General features: G+C 51.4%; 1 protein-coding gene across 3 annotated transcripts in view; it reads right to left on the bottom strand.

The window, feature by feature from the left end:
• rcor2 (REST corepressor 2) overlaps positions 1–18,119 on the bottom strand; it is a 225,000-nt gene that overhangs the window by 206,337 nt on the left and 544 nt on the right. The window lies entirely within an intron of this gene.

Raw genomic sequence — 18,119 nt, forward strand, 5'->3', positions numbered from 1 at the left:
CCCTCTCCCTTCTCCTGGTAACACGGTGATCACAGTCCATCTCCCTCTCTTCTCCCGGTAACACGGTCCATCCCTCTCCCTTCTCCTGGTAAAACGGTGATCACGGTCTCCCCTCTCCCTTCTCCTGGTAACACGGTGATCACAGTCCATCCCCCTCTCTTCTCCCGGTAACACGGTGATCACAGTCCATCCCTCTCCCTTCTCCCGGTGACACGGTGATCACGGTCCATCCCACCCCGTTCTGCCGTTAACACGTTCCATCCCTCTCCCTTCTCCCGGTAACACGGCCCACCCGTCTCCCTTCTCCCGATAACACGGTGATCACAGTCCATCCCTCTCCCTTCTCCTGGTAACACGGTGATCACGGTCTCCCCTCTTCCTTCTCCTGGTAACACGGTGATCACAGTCTCCCCTCTCCATTCTCCCGGTAACACGGTGATGACGGTCCATCCCTCTCCCTTCTCCCGGTAACACGTTCCATTCCTCTCCCTTCTCCCGGTAAAACGGTGATCACGGTCTCCCCTCTCCCTTCTCCCGGTAACACGGTCCATCCCTCTCCCTTCTCCCGGTAAAACGGTGATCACGGTCTCCCCTCTCCCTTCTCCTGGTAACACGGTGATCACAGTCTCCCCTCTTCCTTCTCTCGGTAACAAGGTGATCACGGTCTCCCCTCTCCCTTCTCCCCGTAAGACGGTGATCACGGTCCATCCCTCTCCCTTCTCCCGGTGACACGGTGATGACAGTCCATCCCTATCCCTTCTCCCAGTAAAACGTTCCATCCCTCTCCCTTCTCCCGGTAAAACGGTGATCACAGTCTCCCCTCTCCCTTCTCCTGGTAACACGGTGATCACGGTCTCCCCTCTCCCTTCTCCCGGTAACACGGTGATTATGGTCTCCCCTCTCCCTCCTCCCGGTAACACGGTGATCACGGACCATCTCTCTCCCTTCTCCCGGTCACATGGTGATCACGGTCTATCCCTCTCCCTTCTCCCGGTAACATGGTCTCCCCTCTCTCTTCCCCCGGTAACACAGTGATCACAGTCCATCCCTCTTCCTTCTCCTGGTAACACGGTCTATCCATCTCCCTTCGCCCGGTAACACGGTGATCACGGTCTCCCCTCTTCCTTCTCCCGGTAACATGGTGATCACGGTCTCCCCTCTCCCTTTTCCTGGTAACACGGTGATCACGGTCTCCCCTCTCCCTTCTCCCGGTAACATAGTCCATCCCTCTCCCTTCTCCCGGTAAAACAGTGATCACGGTCTCCCTTCTCCCTTCTCCTGGTAACACGGTGATCACGGTCCATCCCTCTCCCTTCTCCCGGTCACAGGGTGATCACGGTCTATCCCTCTCCCTTCTCCCGTTAACACGGTGATCACGGTCCATCCCTCTCTCTTCTCCCGGTAACACGGTGATCACAGTCCATCCCTCTCCCTTCTCCCGATAACACTGTCTATCCCTCTCCCTTCTCCCGGTAACACGGTGATGACGGTCTCCCCTCTCCCTTCTCCCGGTAACACGGTGATCACGGTCCATCCCTGTCCCTTCTCCCGATAACACGGTGATCACAGTCCATCCCTCTCCCTTCTCTCGGTAAAATGGTGATCACGGTCTCCCATCTCCCTTCTCCTGGTAACACGGTGATCACGGTCTCCCCTCACCCTTCTCCCGGTAACACGGTGATCACGGTCCATCCCTCCCACTTCTCCCGGTAACACGGTGATCATGGTCTCCCCTCTCCCTTCTCCCAGTAACACGGTCCATCCCTCTCCCTTCTCCCGGTAAAACAGTGATCACGGTCTCCCTTCTCCCTTCTCCTGGTAACACGGTGATCACGGTCCATCCCTCTCCCTTCTCCTGGTAACATGGTGATCACGGTCTCCCTTCTCCCGGTAACACGGTCTATCCCTCTCCCTTGTCCCGGTAACACGGTGATCACGGTCTCCCCTCTCCTTTCTCCAGTTAACACGGTGATCACGGTCCATCCCTCTCCCTTCTCCCGGTCACAGGGTGATCACGGTCTATCCCTCTCCCTTCTCCCGTTAACACGGTGATCACGGTCCATCCCTCTCTCTTCTCCCGGTAACACGGTGATCACAGTCCATCCCTCTCCCTTCTCCTGCTAACACGGTCTATCCCTCTCCCTTCTCCCGGTAACACGGTGATGACGGTCTCCCCTCTCCCTTCTCCCGGTAACACGGTGATCACGGTCCATCCCTGTCCCTTCTCCCGATAACACGGTGATCACAGTCCATCCCTCTCCCTTCTCCCGGTAAAATGGTGATCACGGTCTCCCCTCTCCCTTCTCCCGGTAACACGGTGATCACGGTCTCCCCTCTTCCTTCTCCCGGTAACATGGTGATCACGGTCCATCCCTCTCCCTTCTCCCGGTAAAACAGTGATCACGGTCTCCCTTCTCCCTTCTGCTGGTAACACGGTGATCACGGTCCACTCCTCTCCCTTCTCCCGGTAACACGGTCCATCCCTTACCCTTATCCCGGTAACATGGTCTCCCCTCTCCCTTCTCCCGGTAACACGGTGATCACGGTCCATCCCTCTCCCTTCTCCCGGTAACACGGTGATTACTGTCCATCCCTCTCTCTTCTCCCGGTAACACGGTGATCACAGTCCATCCCTCTCCCTTCTCCCGGTAACACTGTCTATCCCTCTCCCTTCGCCCGGTAACACGTTCCATCCCACCCCGTTCTCCCGGTAACACGGCCTATCCTCTCCCTTCTCCTGTTAACACGGTGTTCACGGTTCATCCCTCTCCCTTCTCCCGGTAACATGGTCTCCCATCTCTCTTCTCCCGGTAACACAGTGATCACAGTCCATCCCTCTCCCTTCTCCCGGTAACACGGTCTATCCCTCTCCCTTCGCCCGGTAACACGGTGATGACGGTCTCCCCTCTCCCTTCTTCCGGTAACACGGTGATCACGGTCCATCCCTGTCCCTTCTCCCGATAACACAGTGATCACAGTCCATCCCTCTCCCTTCTCTCGGTAAAATGGTGATCACGGTCTCCCCTCTCCCTTCTCCTGGTAACACGGTGATCACGGTCTCCCCTCTTCCTTCTCCCGGTAACATGGTGATCACGGTCTCCCCTCTCTCTTTTCCTGCTAACACGGTTCACGGTCTCCCCTCTCCCTTCTCCCGGTAAAACAGTGATCACGGTCTCCCTTCTCCCTTCTCCTGGTAACACGGTGATCACGGTCCATCCCTCTCCCTTCTCCTGGTAACACGGTGATCACGGTCTCCCTTCTCCCTTCTCCCGGTAACACGGTCTATCCCTCTCCCTTGTCCCGGTAACACAGTGATCACGGTCTCCCCTCTCCCTTCTCCAGTTAACACGGTGATCACGGTCCATCCCTCTCCCTCCTCCCGGTCACAGGGTGATCACGGTCTATCCCTCTCCCTTCTCCCGTTAACACGGTGATCACGGTCCATCCCTCTCTCTTCTCCCGGTAACACGGTGATCACAGTCCATCCCTCTCCCTTCTCCCAGTAACACGGTCTATCCCTCTCCCTTCTCCCGGTAACACGGTGATGACGGTCTCCCCTCTCCCTTCTCCCGGTAACACGGTGATCACGGTCCATCCCTGTCCATTCTCCCGATAACACGGTGATCACAGTCCATCCCTCTCCCTTCTCCCGGTAAAATGGTGATCACGGTCTCCCATGTCCCTTCTCCTGGTAACACGGTGATCACGGTCTCCCCTCTCCCTTCTCCCGGTAACACGGTGATCACGGTCCATCCCTCTCCCTTCTCCCGGTAACATGGTGATCACGGTCTCCCCTCTCCCTTCTCCCGGTAAAACAGTGATCACGGTCTCCCTTCTCCCTTCTCCTGGTAACACGGTGATCACGGTCCATCCCTCTCCCTTCTCCCGGTAAGACGGTGATCACGGTCCATCCCTCTCCCTTGTCCCGGTAACACAGTGATCACGGTCCATCCCTCTCCCTTCTCCCGGTAAGACGGTGATCACGGTCCATCCCTCTCCCTTGTCCCGGTAACACAGTGATCACGGTCCATCCCTCTCCCTTCTCCCGGTAAAACAGTGATCACGGTCTCCCTTCTCCCTTCTCCTGGTAACACGGTGATCACGGTCCATCCCTCTCCCTTCTCCCGGTAAGGCGGTGATCACGGTCCATCCCTCTCCCTTGTCCCGGTAACACGGTGATCACGGTCCATCCCTCTCCCTTCTCCCGGTAAGACGGTGATCACGGTCCATCCCTCTCTCTTCTCCCGGTGACAGGGTGATCACGGTCTTTCCCTCTCCCTGCTCCCGGTAACACGGTTCTCATGGTCTGTCCCCTCCCCTCTCCCTTCTCCCAGTGACACGGTGATCACGGTCTATCGTCTCCCTTCTCCCGATAACACGGTGATCACAGTCCATCCCTCTCCCTTCTCCCGGTAAAACGGTGATCACGGTCTCTCCTCTCCCTTCTCCTGGTAACACGGTGATCACGGTCTCCCCTCTCCCTTCTCCCGGTAACACGGTCCATCCCTTCCCCTTCTCCCGGTAACACGGTGATCACGGTCTCCCCTCTCCCTTCTCCCGGTAACACGGTCCATCCCTTACCCTTCTCCGGGTAACACGGTCTCCCCTCTCCCTTCTCCCGGTAACACGGTCCATCCCTTACCCTTCTCCCGGTAACACGGTCTCCCCTCTCCCTTCTCCCGGTAACACGGTGATCACGGTCTCCCCTCTCCCTTCTCCTGGTAACACGGTGATCACGGACTCCCCTCTCCCTTCTCCTGGTAACATGGTGATCACGGTGCCCCCTCTCCCTTCTCCCGGTGACACGGTAACACAGTCGATCCCTCTCCCTTCTCCCGGTGACACGGTAACACGGACCATCTCTGGGCATGTGTGAGTTTGTGTGCATGTTTGTCTCTTTGTGTATGTGAGAGTTTCTGTGTGTGTTTGTGTTTGTGCGTTTGTATGTGTGAGTGTCTGTGTCGGTGAGTCTCTATGAGTGTGTACCTGTATATGTGTGTTTGTCTCTTTGTGTATGTGTGTCTGTGTTTGTCTGTGAGACTGTGTGTGTATGTTTGTCTCTTCGTGCATATGTGAGTTTCTGTGTGTCCGTGTATTTGTCTCTTTATGTATGTGTGAGTTTCTGTGAGTGTGTGTGTGTGTGTGTGTGTGTGTGTGTGTGTGTGTGTGTGTGTGTGTGAAGTTTGCACATTCTCCCTGTGCCGTGTGTGATCAGTGTCTGACTGCCGACTTGACTTGATCATATAACACAGAAAGTGGTCATTCAGCCCACTACAGTAATCTGACTTATTCCCAGCAACTCCTGTCCAGATTGTACCCCTTACGCACACACGAGGATCGGGGTGATACACCCACCGACCCCAGGGGTTGAGATGTGGGAGGGAACTGTAGCATCGGGGAAAACCCACAAGGACTCAGGGAGAACAGACAATCTACACACACACATCGTGACACAGAGACGTACAGATGCTCACACAGACAGATACACACACACACACACACACACACACACACACACACAGTGACGTACAGATGCTCACGCAGACAGACAGATATACACACATACACACACACAGTGACACAGAGATGTACAGATGCTCACACAGATAGGCAGACACACACACACACAAACACATAAAAAGGCACACACAGACCTAAAACACTCACACAGACCCAAAGATACAAAGACAGACAGATACAGTCAAACACTCACACAGACAGATACACACACCCAAAGACACAGACACAAACACACACACACACCCGAAGACAGACAAAAAATACAGACACACACACAACCACATGCACAAATACAGAAACACTCACAGTCAACCACCGACAGACACACACACAGAGACACGGAAACACGCTGAGACACAGTCACTCACTCATACACTCGCAGTCATATACAGACACACTCTCTCACCCACGCACAGAGTAACAGTCACACACTCATACACACACGCAGACTCACAGACATAGACACACACAGACACAAACACTCACCTACACATACAGACCAGGTACAGTGCTCAAGACCTATGCTGATCAGCTTACTGCAGTGTTTACTGACAGTTTTAACCTCTCGCTTCCGCAGTCTCCAATTCCATGTTCAAGTTTGCTGACGACACCACTGTCGTTGGCTGAATCGAAGGTGGTGATGAATCAGCACACAGGAGGGAGACTGGAAATCTGGCTGAGCAGTTCCACAGCAACAGCCTCTCACTCAACGTCAGCAAGGCCAGGGGGCTGATTGTTGACTGCAGGAGGAGGAAGCCAGAGGCCCTCACTGGGGGATCAGAGGTGGATAGGGTCAGCGACTTTAAGCTCCTCCGTGTTATCATCTCAGAGGGCCTGTCTTGGGTTATGGAGAAAGCGCAGCAGCGCCTCGACTTTCTTAGGAGTTTGTCGAGATTCAGCATGACATCTAAAACTTTGACAAACTTCTATAGATGTGTGGTGGAGAGCATATTGACTGACTGGAACGGAAAATCCTATAAAAAGCAGTGGATACGGCCCAGTCCATCACGGGTAAAGCCCTCCCCACCATTGAGCACGTCTGCATGAAATGTTGCTGTAGGAAAGCAGCATCCATCATCAGGGACCCCCACAACCCAGGACATGCTCTCTTCTTGCTGCACCCATCAGGAAGGTGGTACAGGAGCCTCAGGACACACACACCTCCAGGTTCAGGAACAGTTATTACCCCTCATCCATCAGGAAGGAGGTACAGGAGCCTCAGGACACACACACCTCCAGGTTCAGGAACAGTTATTACCCCTCATCCATCAGGAAGGAGGTACAGGAGCCTCAGGACTTGCACCACCAGGTTCAGGAACAGTTATTACCCCTCATCCATCAGGAAGGTGGTACAGGAGCCTCAGGTCCCACACCACCAGGTTCAGGAACAGTTATTACCCCTCATCCATCAGGAAGGAGGTACAGGAGCCTCAGGACTCGCACTACCAGGTTCAGGAACAGTTATTACCCCTCATCCATCAGGAAGGAGGTACAGGAGCCTCAGGACCCACACCACCAGGTTCAGGAACAGTTATTACCCCTCATCCATCAGGTCCCACACCACCAGGTTCAGGAACAGTTATTACCCCTCAACCATCAGGAAGGAGGTACAGGAGCCTCAGGACACACACACCTCCAGGTTCAGGAACAGTTATTACCCCTCATCCATCAGGAAGGAGGTACAGGAGCCTCAGGACTTGCACCACCAGGTTCAGGAACAGTTATTACCCCTCATCCATCAGGAAGGAGGTACAGGAGCCTCAGGTCCCACACCACCAGGTTCAGGAACAGTTATTACCCCTCATCCATCAGGAAGGAGGTACAGGAGCCTCAGGTCCCACACCACCAGGTTCAGGAACAGTTATTACCCCTCAACCATCAGGCTCCTGAACCAGAGGGATAACCTCACTTGTCCCCATCAATGAAATGTTCCCACAACCATCGGACTCTCTTTCAAGGACTCTTTATCTCATATTCTTGATATTTATTAACATTAATAAATATTTATTTATTATCCTTGCTTTCTTTTTGAATTTGCCCAGTTTGTTGTCTTTTGCACCCTGGGTGAAAGCCCAAGATGGCGCGGTCTTTCATCAATTCTATTAGTCTATCATGGATTTATTGAGTATGCCCACAAAAATGAGTCTCAGGGCATCATATATGGTGATATATGTTCTTGGTAATTAAAATTTACTTTGAACATACACACACGCACACAGAGACACACATACGCACACTCACACATACATCCAAAAGCAGACACACACACAAACTCTTACACGCAGACACACACATACGGGCAGGCACACAGAGAAACACACACACACACACACACACATACATGCACACAATGACATACAGATGTGAGACACAGACTGACAGTAACAGACACACAAAAACACATACACAGAGACCCAAAACACTCAACCACACACACACACACACACACACACACACACACACACGTACACAGACACAAACACGGTCACAAACAAAAACTCAAACACACACACAGACTGACACAAAGACACAAACAGACATAGACACATAGACATTCACTGACACAAAAATACACACAGATACACACATCAAAAAACATACACACACAGGCTCACAGCAAGATACGCACACATAAAGACAGGCACAGCCAAACACTCGCACAGACCCAAAACACAGACACCCACATTCAAAGACACAGACACAGACACACACACAAAGAATTGAATTGAAATGAATTGACTTTATTTTTTACATCCTTCATACACACGAGGAGTAAAAATCTTTACGTTATGTCTCCGTTTAGATGTGCAATGTGCAATTTATAGTCATTTGTAGTAAATAGTATGTTCAACAGGACAGTCAATATAACACAGAAATACAGTTGTATCAGCGTGAATTAATCAGTCTGATGGCCTGGTGGAAGAAGCTGTCCTGGAGCCTGTTGGTCCTGGCTTTTATGCTGCGGTACCGCTTCCCAGACGGTAGCAGCTGCAACAGTTTGTGGTTGGGGTGACTCGGGTCCCCAATGATTCTTCGGGCCCTTTTTACACATCTCTCATTGTAAGTGTCCTGAAAAGTGAGAAGTTCACATCTACAGATGCGCTGGGCTGTCCGCACCACTCTCTGCAGAGTCCTGCGATTGAGGGAAGTACAGTTCCTGTACCAGGCAGTGATGCAGCCAGTCAGGATGCTCTCAATTGTGCCCCTATAGAAAGTCCTTAGGATTTGGGGGCCCATACCAAACTTCTTCAACCGTCTGAGGCGAAAGAGGCGCTGTTGTGCTTTTTTCACCTCACAGCCGGTGTGTACAGACCACGTGAGGTCCTCGGTGATGTGGATGCCGAGGAACTTAAAGCTGCTTACTCTCTCAACCCCAGATCCATTGACGTCTATAGGGGTTAGCCTGTCTCTATTCCTCCTGTTGTCCACAAACAACTCCTCTGTTTTTGCGACACCACTGTGTCAGGGTGATGACTTCTTCTCTGTAGGCTGCCTCGTTATTATTTGAGATTAGGCCAATCAGTGTAGTGCTGTCAGCAAATTTAATTTGCAGATTGGAGCTGTGGGTGGTGACACAGTCATGGGTATACAGGGAGTAAAGGAGGGGACTTAGTACACATCCCTGATGGGCTCCTGTGTTGAGGATCAGAGGGGCAGGGGTGAGGGAGCCCACTCTTACCACTTGCCGGCGATCTGACAGGAAGTCCAGGATCCAGCTGCACAAAGCAGGGTCAAGGCCGAGGTCTCTGAGCTCCTTGTCGAGCCTGGAGGGAATTATGGTGTTGAATGCTGAACTGTAGTTCGAGAACAGTATTCTCACATAAGCATCCTTCTTCTCCAGATGTGTAAGGACTATGTGTAGAGCTGTGGCTATTGCGTCATCTGTTGATCGGTTATCTCGGTAGGTGATTTGTAGGGGGTCCATTGTGGGTGGTAGCAAGCTGCAGATGACCAGCCTCTCAAAGCATTTGCTTATGATTGAGGTGAGTGTGACAGGACGCCAGTCGTTCAGACAGGTTACCTTGGTCTTTTCAGGTACAGGGACAATGGTGGATGTTTTGAAGCGGGGGGTACTCTACACTGGGAGCGGGAGAGATTAAAAATATCTGTGAAGAAACCTGCCAGTTGTGCTGCGCACATCCTGAGTACCCGCCCTGGGACGCCGTCCGGTCCCGCAGCCTTGCGACTGTCCACCCGTTGGAAACACCTGCGTACCTCAGCCTCAGAGACAACCACGGTGCAGGTCGTATTGGCGGCTGTCCTCGGGGGCTCAGTGTCGGCAATGTCGAACCGTGAGTGAAAAAGATTTAGCTGATCTGGGAGGGAGGCAGCGGTGTTAGAAACTCCACTGGGTTTAGCTTTGAGGTCTACGATGGTGCAGACCCTGCCATAAGCTGCGTGTGTTGTTGGTGAAAGGTTGTGGCTGGATCTCGTCCCTGTGTTGTCGTGTCGCTGCCTTGATGACCTTGCGCAGATCGTAGCCGCGGTTCTTGAGTTCTTGCTGATTACCGGCAACGTCAGCTCTGTCTCGCGCGGGTAGTGCCATACGCACAGACTGTTGATCCAGGGTTTCTGGTTTGGGTAGACCCTGACCGATTTCTGGGGGACAACTTCCTCGATGCATGACCTCAGAGATATCCTCATCACGAAAAATATCCCAGCTGATGTTATCAAAGCAGTCCTGTAGCATGGAAGCCGATTGGTTGGGTAAACAGTGGACGGTTTTAACGATGGCTGCCTCTTCTTTCAGCTTCTGCCTGTACCTTGGCAGCAGAAGGATGGAGGAGTGACAACTTTCCAAACGGTGGGCGGAGGAGAGCTTTGTAAGCGTTGCGGAAGGGAGACACAGACACAGAACACGTACCTGGAACTCACAAAGACACAAACACACACAGATGCACAGGCACATACCAGACAAACACACATACTCACGGAGAGTGACACATACAAACACACACACACACACTCACTCATACATACAGACACACACACACTCACACACAGACTGAAAACACAGACACAGATACACACACTCCCAAAGACACAGACACAAATACATACAGATGCTAAGACACACACACACAATCACACACAGACCCAAAGACATAGACATAAACACACAGACACAAAAATATAAGGACTACAAGGACAGGTCAAGGACTACATCTGCGGCTTGTTACCACCCACACTGGATCCCCTAAAACCCACCTACTGACACAACCGATCGACAGACGACACAATAGCCACAGCTCTACACACCACCCTTACACATCTGGAGAAGAGGCATGCTGAGGTGAGAATGCTGCTCTTGGACTACAGTTCAGCATTCAACACCATAATTCCCTCCAGGCTCGACAAGAAACTCATAGACCTCGGCCTTCACCCTGCCTTGTGTCGCTGGATCCTGGACTTCCTGTCAGATCGCCGACGGATGCTAAGAGTGGGCTCCCTCACCTCCAATCCTCTCAACACAGGAGCCCCTCAGGGCTGTGAACTAAGCCCCCTCCTTTACTCCCTGTATACCCATGACTGTGTCGCCACCCACAGCTCCAATCTGCTAATTAAATTTGCTGATGATACTACATTGATCGGTCTAATCTTGAATAATAACGAGGCAGCCTACAAGAGAGGAAGTCTTTGAGTGATGTCAAGAAAACAACCTCTCCCTCAACGTCACAAAAACCGAGGAGCTGGCTGTGGACGACAGGAGGAATGGAGACAGGCTAACCCCTATTGACATCAATGGGTCTGGGGTTGAGAGGGTGAATAGCTTTAAGTTTCTTAGTATACACATCACCGAGGACCTCACGTGGTCTGAACATATCAACTGTGTGGTGAAGAAGACACAACAGCGCCTCTTTCACCTCAGACGGTTGAGGAAGTTTGGTATGGGGCCCGCAAATCCTGCAAACTTTCTATAGGGCACAATTGAGAGCATCCTGACTGGCTGCATCACGGCCTGGTATGGGAGCTGTACTTCCCTCAATCACAGGACTCTGCAGAGAGTGGTGCGGACAGCCCAGCGCATCTGTAGATGTGAACTTCCCACTATTCAGGACATTTACGATGACATGGCCCGAAGGATCATTGGAGACCCCAGTCACCCCAACCACAAACTGCAGCATAAGAGCCAGGACCAACAGGCTCCGGGCACACAGACTCAAAAATATAGACACACACTCACAGACACACACACACTCTCAGACACGCACTAACAAACACACACACACACACACACACACACACACACACATGCAATGATAGACACACATGCACGCTGACAGACACAGACAAAGACACAAACACAATCTGACACACTCACAGACACAAATAGAGTCACACACATATACAGTCAGTCAAACACATACACACACAAACACGCACACTCACATAGACAGACGCACACTTACAGATACAAAGACACATACAGATACACACACACAAAACACTCACTCAAGCATAGACACACACACACACAAAGACACTCTCACACACAGACACAAAAATACAGACACATTCACAGGTTCACGCACACACTCAGACATGCACACAAGACAAAGCCAGACAAGACACACATACACACACAGACACAAGAAGACAGACACAGACACACACATTGACAGACACAACACACACTGACAGACATACACTCACAGACACACACAAATAGACAGGCGCACACAGTCACACACATACACATAAAGACACTCACACAGACACCTACACAGACACACACAGTCACTTACTCACACACAGACACTCAAGCACAAAAACACAGCCACACACAAAGACACTCATACACAGTCACAAAAACACAGGGACACACATGCAGATGCACTAGACACAAACACACAGAGACAGATACAGACACTCACATCGACACACACATAGACCCAAAAAGACAGACACTGACCCACACACATTCACAGACACTCACATACACACTCACGCACACAAAGACACATACACACAAAGTCACTCACTCACACACAGACACACACGGAGACAACACATACACACACACAGACACACATACGTAGACATTCAGATACAAACACTCACACGTATACAGACACAGACACAAAGACACTCACACACACAGACACACACTCATACACAGTCACACAGACGTGCACACACACGCGCAAAGTCATTCACACACAAAGACTCATACACAGTCACAAAAACACAGACACACATTCACAGGGACACACACACACTCATATATAGACACAACCACACAGAGACACTAACACACACACTCTCACAGACACTCACATACACAAACACTCAACCACACACATACACACAAAGTCACTCACGTACATTCTCTCACAAGCGCACACTCAATCGAAAAACTTGGGTCATGGGCAGAGTTTGTTCAGAAAGAGGCCGCTGGGCCCATCCATTTGATGCTGAACCGTTATTCTGCCAATCCTGACCACCCGTAACCTGGCCACATCCTCCACACCCCCATGCACCCCCCCCCCATCTATCTGCCTACCCTTCTGGTGAATATTGCAACTGAACTGCCATCCACCACGTACACTGGCAGGAGACGGTGTTGGGATCTCAAGCACAACCTCCCGTTCCTCGAGGGGTCTTTAGGTCACGGAGCACTCCCACTGACATTGGACAGTCTGGGCTCCTGTGACCAGCAGTGGAGGAGGTTGAGGGGACTCTCAAATCACAGAGTTTTGGACTTTGGACACGTGCTAGAAACCAGCCTGTTCTCCATGCGTGTGAGGGGGGGGGGGCTGAGGGACAGTTTGCAGTGGGAGGGGGTGGGAGTCACCTGCATAACTGCAGGGAGCAAGTTTGTAAATCCGGTGGGAGGGGCGTGGGACAGGTGGCGGAGGGTGGGTGTGGGTGCAGACATCCTGTAGCCCTGAGACACCAGGCAAAGTCATTTGATTCCAAACAATTGGTTTATTGATCATTACAGAATGTCTCTCTGGTGCTTCCTGTTCCCTCCCCTCTCCCTTCCCCTTTTCCCAACCGTGATTCCCCTCTCCCTGCCCCCTTCCCACTCTCAGTCCACAATACAGACCCGTATCCGAATCAGGTTTATCATCACTCACGTATATCATGAAATTCGTTTTTTTAAATGGCAGCAGTACAATGCAATACTTAAAATTACTCAAGTACTGTGCAAAAGGCTTGGGCACCCTAGCTATCACCCTGCCTTAAATGTACCCAGTGACTTGCTGTCCACAGCTTCCTCTGGGAATGAGTTCCAGATTCAACACGCTATGGCTAAATAAATTCCTCTTCATCTCCATTCTGTTGTGAGGCTGTGTCCTCTGGTCCTAGACTCCCCCACTATAGGAAACATCCTCTCCACATCCACTCTATCTGTGTCCTCTGGTCCTAGACTCCCCCACCATAGGAAACATCCTCTCCACATCCACTCTATCTGTGTCCTCTGGTCCTAGACTCCCCCACTATAGGAAACATCCTCTCCACATCCACTCTATCTGTGTCCTCTGGTCCTAGACTCCCCCACCATAGGAAACATCCTCTCCACATCCACTCTATCTGTGTCCTCTGGTCCTAGACTCCCCCACTACGGGAAACATCCTCTCCACATCCACTCTATCTGTGTCCTCTGGTCCTAGACTCCCCCACTACAGGAAACATCCTCTCCACATCCACTCTATCTGTGTCCTCTGGTCCTAGACTCCCCCACTATAGGAAACATCCTCTCCACATCCACTCTATCTGTGTCCTCTGGTCCTAGACTCCCCCACTATAGGAAACGTCCTCTCCACATCCACTCTATCTGTGTCCTCTGGTCCCAGACTTTCCCACTACAGGAAACATCCACTCCATATCCACTCTATCTGTGTCCACTGGTCCCAGACTTTCCCACTACAGGAAACATCCACTCCATATCCACTCTATCTGTGTCCTCTGGTCCTAGACTCCCCCACTATAGGAAACATCCTCTCCACATCCATTCTATCTGTGTCCTCTGGTCCTAGACTCCCCCACTATAGGAAACGTCCTCTCCACATCCACTCTATCTGTGTCCTCTGGTCCTAGACTCCCCCACTATAGGAAACATCCTCTCCACATCCACTCTATCTGTGTCCTCTGGTCCCAGACTTTCCCACTACAGGAAACATCCACTCCACATCCACTCTATCTGTGTCCACTGGTCCCAGACTTTCCCACTACAGGAAACATCCACTCCACATCCACTCTATCTGTGTCCTCTGGTCCCAGACTTCCCCACTATAGGAAACATCCTCTTCACATCCACTCTTATCTGTGTCCTCTGGTCCTAGATTCCCCCACTACAGGAAACATCCACTCTATCTGTGTCCTCTGGTCCCAGACTTCCCCACTATAGGAAACATCCTCTCCACATCCACTCTATCTGTGTCCTCTGTTCCTAGACTCCCCCACTATAGGAAACATCCTCTCCACATCCACTCTATCTGTGTCCTCTGGTCCTAGACTCCCCCACTATAGGAAACATCCTCTCCACATCCACTCTATCTGTGTCCTCTGGTCCTAGACTCCCCCACTATAGGAAACATCCTCTCCACATCCACTCTATCTGTGTCCTCTGGTCCTAGACTCCCTCACTACAGGAAACATCCTCTCCACATCCACTCTATCTGTGTCCTCTGGTCCTAGACTCCCCCACTACAGGAAACGTCCTCTCCACATCCACTCTATCTGTGTCCTCTGGTCCTAGACTCCCCCACTACAGGAAACATCCTCTCCACATCCACTCTATCTGTGTCCTCTGGTCCTAGACTCCCCCACTACGGGAAACATCCTCTCCACATCCACTCTATCTGTGTCCTCTGGTCCTAGACTCCCCCACTACAGGAAACATCCTCTCCACATCCACTCTATCTGTGTCCTCTGGTCCTAGACTCCCCCACTATAGGAAACATCCTCTCCACATCCACTCTATCTGTGTCCTCTGGTCCTAGACTCCCCCACTATAGGAAACATCCTCTCCACATCCACTCTATCTGTGTCCTCTGGTCCTAGACTCCCTCACTACAGGAAACATCCTCTCCACATCCACTCTATCTGTGTCCTCTGGTCCTAGACTCCCCCACTATAGGAAACGTCCTCTCCACATCCACTCTATCTGTGTCCTCTGGTCCCAGACTTTCCCACTACAGGAAACATCCACTCCACATCCACTCTATCTGTGTCCACTGGTCCCAGACTTTCCCACTACAGGAAACATCCACTCCACATCCACTCTATCTGTGTCCTCTGGTCCTAGACTCCCCCACTATAGGAAACATCCTCTCCACATCCATTCTATCTGTGTCCTCTGGTCCTAGACTCCCCCACTATAGGAAACGTCCTCTCCACATCCACTCTATCTGTGTCCTCTGGTCCCAGACTTTCCCACTACAGGAAACATCCACTCCACATCCACTCTATCTGTGTCCACTGGTCCCAGACTTTCCCACTACAGGAAACATCCACTCCACATCCACTCTATCTGTGTCCTCTGGTCCCAGACTTCCCCACTATAGGAAACATCCTCTTCACATCCACTCTTATCTGTGTCCTCTGGTCCTAGATTCCCCCACTACAGGAAACATCCACTCCATCTGTGTCCTCTGGTCCCAGACTTCCCCACTATAGGAAACATCCTCTCCACATCCACTCTATCTGTGTCCTCTGTTCCTAGACTCCCCCACTATAGGAAACGTCCTCTCCACATCCACTCTATCTGTGTCCTCTGGTCCTAGACTCCCCCACTATAGGAAACATCCTCTCCACATCCACTCTATCTGTGTCCTCTGGTCCTAGACTCCCTCACTACAGGAAACATCCTCTCCACATCCACTCTATCTGTGTCCTCTGGTCCTAGACTCCCCCACTATAGGAAACGTCCTCTCCACATCCACTCTATCTGTGTCCTCTGGTCCCAGACTTTCCCACTACAGGAAACATCCACTCCACATCCACTCTATCTGTGTCCACTGGTCCCAGACTTTCCCACTACAGGAAACATCCACTCCACATCCACTCTATCTGTGTCCTCTGGTCCTAGACTCCCCCACTATAGGAAACATCCTCTCCACATCCATTCTATCTGTGTCCTCTGGTCCTAGACTCCCCCACTATAGGAAACGTCCTCTCCACATCCACTCTATCTGTGTCCTCTGGTCCTAGACTCCCCCACTATAGGAAACATCCTCTCCACATCCACTCTATCTGTGTCCTCTGGTCCCAGACTTTCCCACTATAGGAAACATCCTCTTCACATCCACTCTTATCTGTGTCCTCTGGTCCTAGATTCCCCCACTACAGGAAACATCCACTCTATCTGTGTCCTCTGGTCCCAGACTTCCCCACGATAGGAAACATCCTCTCCACATCCACTCTATCTGTGTCCTCTGGTCCTAGACTCCCTCACTGTAGGAAACATCCTCTCCACATCCACTCTATCGAGACCCTTCAGCAATCAATAGGTTTGAATGAGGGCACCCCTCATTCTTCTGAATTCCATGAATACAGACCCACAGGCATCAAACGCTCTTCATATGACAAGCCATTCAATTCTGGAATCATTTTTGTGAATGTCCTTTGAATCCTCTCCAGTGTCAGCACATCCTTTCTAAGATAAGGGGCCCAAGACTGCTCACGGTACTCCAAGTGCTTTATAAAGTCTCAACATTACATCCTTGCTTTTGTATTCTAGTCCTCTTGAAATGAATGCTAACATTGCATTTGCCTTCCTCACCATAGACTCAACCTGCAAATTAATCATCAGGGAATCCTGCACAAAGACTCCCAAGTCCATTTCACCTCAAATTTTTGAATTATTTAAAAATTAATTAGGTATACATTGTAGAACTCGCCCTTTGGGTCCAACGAGCCAACAGCTTACTGATTTAACCCCTAGCCTAATTACAGGGCAATTTGCGGTGACCAATTACTCTGCTGGCCGCTCTGTGCGTGGAAACCCACGCGGTCACAGGACAGACCATAGAGACCTGCGTACAGAAGATGGCGGAATTGAATGCCAAACTCCGACACCCCAGGTGCAAAAGCATCGCGCTAGCCGCCACGAGGCTGGGAAAGGCCCGACTGAGGGATCAGACCTGTGGAAGGGGGAAAGTTCTCTGGGGAAGAGAGGAGGGGAGAGAGTCCCAGAGGTGAGGGAAGAGAGAAGCCGTAGGTTCCTCATAGGTGGAGTGGGAGAGGAAGAACAATAGGCTCATCATTCAGAGGGAGACCCATGGTTCATGCCCTGTAGAGAGGGTGTGCGTTCAGCGTTCATGGTCCTGGGTTGGAGGTCAGGGTTCGTGCCTTAGGATTGGGTTAGAGGTCAGGATTCATGGTCCAGGTTAGGGGTTTCAAGGTCATGTTAGGAACTAGAGTTCAGGGTCCATTGCCCAGCACAGAGGATTAGAGGAACACACACACAAAATCATGGAGAACCCTTTTCTATAGATGCTGCCTGGCCTGCTGAGTTCCTCCAGCATTTTGTGTGTGTCGCTTGGATTTCCAGCATCTGCAGATTTTCTCTTGTTTGTGATAGGGGTTAGAGGTCAAGGTTGACGGTGCAAAGCAGAGGTTAGGTCAGAGAGCAGGGGTCAGGGTTCATG

Source organism: Mobula birostris, chromosome 28 (assembly GCF_030028105.1).
Source record: "Mobula birostris isolate sMobBir1 chromosome 28, sMobBir1.hap1, whole genome shotgun sequence".
Taxonomy (NCBI): domain Eukaryota; kingdom Metazoa; phylum Chordata; class Chondrichthyes; order Myliobatiformes; family Myliobatidae; genus Mobula; species Mobula birostris.